Below are 7408 nucleotides of genomic sequence, written 5' to 3' on the forward strand. Positions count from 1 at the left end.
CCTCTTCCACCCAGCAATTGGCCCGTTAGCATCTTTATTGGTCGACTAAAAATCAATTGAAGAACAGGACATTCAACATTCACATGCAGATTACTGAAAAAAAATCGTCAGGACCTCTCCTTACAGACAAGTATTAACAAAATTCAAAGAACATAAATCAGAAGGATAAATCAATCTAATAAAATGCCACAGAGAGCTTAGGTAGCAGGAAGCTGAAACATGACCACAGAATTGAACAATAAAAGTCTTTCCAAGGCATTCTTCCAAAGTTTCTGTCCAGTGTACCTCAAAATCTTTAGGAACCAGTATTTACACTGACTCTCAGTTGCCTCTGAGATTTCTTCCCTATATACTGCTGAGCTCTTTTGTTTTTCTAACACAATGGTATATTCTGTTGGGAAAACACCCTGCCTAGCTTAGTGCTTCATTGGAAAGCAGTTGGCTTTTCATCTATTTGTCTCCATCAAGAAACCTAAGTGATTCAGATCTCAAATATGTTGAAGGAAAAAAGCCAGCATGGGAAAGGGGTGGGACTTGAAACATGACATTTTTCCCAGTTCTGGTGATGATGCCTAAGTGACTTGTTCTGTGCCACAACACCTTCAGCTTTCCAGCAAATATGTATAAAGATGCTGCTTAAGCCACTGGCCAGAAAGGGTACCTGTCACTTAAATATTTTCATTCTGTAATCACCCATGCTGACTTACCTGGCCAAGTTCACCTGATATAGCCAGTTGAGGAAGTAAACTGTGCTTGGGTTGGAGGGGCCATAGCAAGACTGAGGCTATGACAACTTTCTTTAAAGCAATCTGACTTCTATATACCCCTGGCAGAAATGGAATACAGAGGCAATTGCCAAGATCAATACAGTTGTGGATGCCAGAATAGAATGATGTTTGCAAGCTATGCAGGGTTGACAAAATTAATGTCCAAAATCCACTAATATCCACTGTTTTGTCGAGCTCCTATGCTTCCCTCTAAGAGAACATATGGAGAAACACACAGCAGCCTAAATTTTACCCTGAGGAGTGTCTCAGTTTTTTAGGAGGTGAAAGGGACGCGGTACCCTAGTAACCATAGAAGACTTAAGCTGAAAAGCTTATGATGCATGCCACTAGAGGCAGCCAGAACAAGCCAACTCCAAGGTTCCCTACAATAATTCATCTTCTGTTATTTATGTTCTCTCTATGTGATCTGTTTGTTTAGTGTCTATGTATCAGTGAAGGGTAAATATGTTCAAGTGTTTAGGTGAATGTCAGAAGACAACTTATCATGAGAAAGGATTTTTTTGTTCTTTGTTATTGAACTTGGGAGTTATAAGCTATAACCCAAGTCAGGCTCAAGTGCTTGTCCATAACAAGAAAATTAAAACAATCAAGTTAAAAGTGGAAAGAATAGGAAATTTATTCAGTGTGGTAGCAATAAAAAAAGGGACAATGCAATCCAACCCCTTCCTTGTCCATGTCAGAAATTCCTCAGGAAATTCTTATTTCTTTGGAGTTCATTTTTTTAATAGTCTGGTAGATTGATAAACACAAGTATCTATTTTTTTTGGTTTTTGTTTGTTTGTTTGTTGTTTTGAGGTTTTGTCTTATTTTGTTTTGTTTTGTTGAGACAGGCATCTTTGTGTAGCCGAGATTGTCCTACAACTCAACTTTGCAGATCAGACTAACCTCAAACTCTGGGATTAAAGATGTGCATCTCAGTGTCTGGCTCAAAACTGTTTATCTAGAATAACTTCATTTCTGTAATGCCTGCTAAATTTACCATGTGGAGTATGGGGGATTGAACTCAAATCAACAGGCTTGTGGCAAACACATTTACCTCTGAACCATCTTGATGGTCCTAGAAAGTTTCTTTGAGTCATATGATGTTGCATATCCAAGCCATTATTTATTTTCATCTTCAAAAACTTTGAATAAAAAACAATGTTCAAAACATATTTATGAATCAGCATATAAAGATAGATAATATGATTTTATAACAATTATCGTATAAAATTATTATCAAAACAATTAAAATGGTGATATCAGCTAAAGGTAAGTGACTCATTTTTCCAGGTTAATCCCAGGTATTATAACAATCTGGTTATAACATTTTGTCATTGTTTTATGGGTGCTTAAGGTCCTAAACTATTAAGTGTCAATCGCTGCTGGATTTCAATAATAGTCTGTATTTTTATATTCACATACAAGATTATTTTTTACAGTGAGAGATGTTCAATAATGACAATAAGGGAAAGGAACACACAGAGGGTCACAGTAATAAAAGTGTCAGAGAAAGGGTAAAAAAGTGAGGGACAGAGATGACACTCTTCCCAGGTAAAATACTGTCATAGGCCCTTTTTTTTTTTCTTTTTTTTTTTTTTTTTGATTTGATTTTTTTTGTTCTCTTTCTTTGTTTGCTTGCTTGCTTTTTCATCACAGTGAAGTAAGCATCAAGCACTAATAATAAAGATGTAAAAACAATGGAGAGGCATTCCTGGGGGATGTAGCAAAGTCCCTGGTCTCCTCACTCCATCCTATACTTACTACATTTGATGCTTTACTCCACACATACACGCTACGTTAGGGACAAGTATGATCTTGCACAGCACACATAGTCTTATTTAGCAGCAATAATTTCATCTAGATACCATAAAAGCATCTCCTTTAAAGTTCTAGGAGGCATCTACTCTGGCATACCTCAGTTCTTGAATTTGTTCTGCAGAAAAGAGTTTTTAAAAAATCAATGAACTTATTGATTAAATGAAAATACAGGACACACTTGAAGAAAGTTGATTGCGGGCCTTAAGAGGAAAGTACCCAAACTTATGTGCTTCTTTTTGAGCATCTAACTGAATAGCCATATGGAGAAGCACAAACCAGCTTGAAAATTTCCCTGCCCAAGGAATTGCCCTTGACTTAGGGACTTAAGTTCCTCATGTAACAGGCTTGGCAGAGCTTCTGGTATCCATCTATGCCCCAGAGATAAGGCTGTCCAACACCCATTCATATACTTAAATCCCACCAGGAGAGAGCTGGTCTCCCAGGGCTGCTCTAACTCCTGAGACCACAGGTGAGACAACCACTTTCATTACAAGTGTAAAGAGAGGAAACTTCCAGGACTGCACAGGGCACAGGAAACATGGAGCATCCCAGGACAGCATTATTCCATTTTCCATCTGCATCCTGGGGACTAAATTTACTAAAGCTCAAAGCACACATTGAACCACAAACAATAAGAGTGGGAGACTTCAACACCCCACTCTCATAAGTGGACAGATCATGGAAACAAACTAAAAAGACACACAGTGAAACTAACAGAAGTTATTAATCAAATGGATTTAACAGTTATTTATAGAACATTTCATCAGAAAAAAGAAAAAAGAAAAAAAGAATATACCTTTATCTCAGCATCAGATTGTACCCTCTCCAAAACTGGCCATCTAATCAGTAACAAAACAGGCCTCAAAAATACAAGAATATTGAAATTGTCCCATGCGTCCTATCAGATCACCATGGATTAAGACTTGAATGATCTCCCATGCATATTTGAAGGATCAACATTGTAAAAATGGCCATTTTACCAAAAGCAATCACAGATTCAAGGCAATCGCCATTAAAATTCCAACTCAATTCTTCATAGAGCTGGAAAAAGCAATTCCCAAATTCACTTGGAATAACAGAAAACCTAGGTTAGTTAAATCTATTCTCAACAACAAGAAAACTTCTTCAGGAATCATCATCCCTGATCTCAAGCTATATTACAAAGCAATTGTGATAAAATCCGCATGGTATTGGTACAGAGATAGGCTGGTAGTCCAGTGGAACAGAATAGAAAACCCAGAAATGAATGCTCACATCAATGGTCATTTGATCTTTGACAAAGAAGCTGAAAACTTTCAATGGAAAAAGAACAGCCTCTTCAACAAATGGTGTTGGCTCAACTGGCAATCAGCATGCAGAAGAATGCAAATCAATCCTTTCTTATCTCCTTGTACAAAGCTCAAGTCCAAGTAGATCAAAGATCTCCACATAAAACTAGGTACACTGAAACTATTAGAAGGGAAGGTAGGGAAAAGCTTAGAACACATAGGAACAGGAGAAATTTTCCTAAACAGAACACCCATGGCCTATGCTCTAAGATCAAGAATCAAGAAATGGGACCTCACGAAATTACAAAGTTTTTTTTTGTTTTATATATTTGTTTGATTGATTAGTTGGTGGTTTTTGAAGAACCATAGCATTTGATTTTATTCTAGGTCCCTAAGGCTATCTAGTCTCTGGTTTTTGGACACCCAAGCAGTATCAGGCTTGGGCTCCACCTTACAAAGTGGCCATTATGTCAGCTCAGATCTTAGTTGATTACTCTCACAAGCTTTATCCCACCATTGCCCTGGCATATTTTGCAGGCAGGACACCATTGTAGTTCAAAGGATTTGTAGCTGAATTGGTGTTTGCATTTCTGCTTTGGGAGCATGGAGAGTATTTTGCTGTACCAACAACACTGGAATAACAGCAGTATGTTCTCCCTTAAAGCTTATGACCTATCTAGTCATACGGTTTTTGCCCTAATAATGGTACCAATTATGGGTACAATCCTATTGATTGTACCTTAAATCCAACAAGTAACTGTTTGATTATTCTCATTATATATGTGAACCTATTGCATCAGTGGGCATGTCTTGCCTGATCATTTGTTATTGCTGCTATTAGGATTCACATCTGCCTTAAATTAATGACTACTTTTCTAATCTGGTAGCCCCTTCCAGCACTATAAAAGCTAGCCAGTGTGGATGAGGCTTCCCAGGTGGGTACCAGTTTAATTTCTCCATATTTTATGACTCAGGTATGTGGTATCTTCAGCAATAGATCTTACTATCAATTTGTGGAGAGTATCATTGGCATGTGATGATTGGAGGTGTCTATTGGATCTCATTAACAAACAAGCTGTGCTGTTAAGAGGGGGGGGGGTTATAGAAGGTCCATTGAGGGTCAAAGCCTGTTAAGCTCAGAAGCAATACTTTAGACTACTAAGGAATGAAGATTCTGTAAGGATTGCGTGAGCCTTTTTATTTGTGATCCTTGTCAGTGAGCAAAATGGAAAACAACTGGAATAAAAACTTTTGTTCGAGAAATCAAAATGGAGCTGGAGAAGAAGGATCTAAATCCAGGTGGACTTAATTGGCATTAGGTAGATATAAATATTTTAAGGATCATTTTATCTCATATAGAAGGGCAGTTTATATCTTTGTTCATTGGATGTAAGCTTATTGTACAGTGGGTGTGTGGATTGAGGATTGAGAAATTAATATATAAACCTCCTTGATAAGAAAAAAATCCTTTTGTTGTTTTGCTATTTTTGTTTTATGGACTATAATGAAAGTCCGTAGATGTATAATAGAAATATGAGAAATATCAAAAACATAAGAGAGAGAAGATAGAGAAGCAATTTAAAGAATGTAAGGGAGAAAGAGAAGAAGAAAGAGGGAGTGAGAGAGAAAGAGAAAAGTGGTTTCTTCATATCATTTCTCATGATTGGCTGCAGGCAGAGCTGTGTAGCAGCTGATTGTGATGACAGAAACCCTCTGTAATGCACTGAAGCTTCTAATTATTCTGCCATGTAAAAAGTATTCTCTGTGAGAAATGCTGTCTCTCAGACATGACTCACTCTTTATCATCTTTATCTCACAGAGAAATACTGAGATGCCTCTTTAAGCACATGATGACACTATGAATGCAAATAACGCCAGGCACTTTGATATGACAGGCCAAATATTACATACTAGTTAATATGTGACACATATTTCAGAAGCCTCTTTCATCTTTTAAACCAGTGATCATAATGCAAATATCTCCTAGTTGAAGAATATTTGGGACCATAATAAAAGAACAGGCAAAGTCCATAAATTATTGGTCTCATAATGTCAAGCTGTACGCACAACAGTAGTAGCAGACATTTACATAACAACCAAAAGCAAAGCAAAGAGTAAAACGAATTTTGTATGTGGGTACATATCCATCCAGATGTGTGTACACATAGGCATGGGTTCGATGGTATATGCTATCCCTTGGTCAATGTGAGTGATGTACCTTAGAACTGTCTAGCTTGTTTTTTGAGACAGGTACTGTCTCAAAATGACTATTATTGATTGTCAACTTGACTACATCAGGAAATAACTAAAATCCAAAAGTGAAGGGCACAGCAGTGAGTGATATTTGCTTAACCTGAAGTAGAAAGAACTTATTCTGTTTATTTTTGAGGTAGGAAGACACAGTCCTTTAACCTGGGCCACACCTTCTGCTGGAATCCTGTATTAGGACTTAGAAGAAGGAAGTCTTTACTCTTTGCTTGCTTGCTCTTTCTTATGCTAAGAATTCATGCTTCGTTGACTAACTTAGGGATCACTTCTTTTGTACTCTAGCATATACTGAAGACCAGATGAGACATATAGCATCATGCTGAACAACTACTGGGTACTTAGACTTCCATCCCCAGCCAGCCACTGCTGGCTGAGCTGGACTTCAGCCTATAAATCATTCTAAAAATGTCATACATTATTCTAGAGAACATTAATACAGGTGCTCTCCATGGTATTTATGCTTGCTGGTTAGCCTAGGCTGGTTAGTTGCCAGTGCTCCCCAGCAATGAGATTTCAATTCCATGATACCATACCTGAATTTTTAACCTCAGTTCTAAGGATCTAACAGAGGCCCTCATGCTTTCTCAGCAAGTACTTTACTGAAGAGGCCACTCCCCATTCCCTACTTCCTTGACTCCAAAGTAAGTGCTGAAGTACTAGCTTTAAAATTAGCCCATTTGAAATTTTGAGGAAAAATAAAAGGCAGGGGGAGAGAAACAAATTATGAACAGAGTGCCTAGTGTTATTTCAGGAAATAGAAATATCACATTTGAATATAATAAAAGAAACAGTTCTACCGAGAAGTCTTTAAGCAAAATAGTATATACTAGATAAAGGTGGGAAATGAGCAGGTTTTGATGACTTACAGTGTATAAGAAACTGAGACTGTTTGCAAGCAGTAGAAGCATTTGCACCCACCTGGCAATGTGGGAGAACTCTATTTACTCTGTAGCTGCTATATCTTAGAGTTGTAAAATACCATACTTATTGTAGGTGTGAAGTGTATTTAACATGTTAATGTTGCAGTAAATATTAAAAAAAATATATAAATGGCTTATCTGTCTATCAGCCCTGAAGTCTTACTTTTCAGGCCCAACCCTGATCCGGAGCCGCACACATTCCACTGCCTGGATCTCCACCCGGATCTCACTCCATTCACACAACTCCCTTCCCTGGTGGTTTTCTACCACATGTTCTCTGTCTTTGTCCCTGGGTGTTTCTCTACCCCAAAATCCCACATAAATACAACAGCCTGATGGATTTTCATACAGGTTTATATATTCA

This window comes from Micromys minutus (assembly GCF_963924665.1).
Source record: "Micromys minutus genome assembly, chromosome: 26".
In the NCBI taxonomy this organism is placed as follows: domain Eukaryota; kingdom Metazoa; phylum Chordata; class Mammalia; order Rodentia; family Muridae; genus Micromys; species Micromys minutus.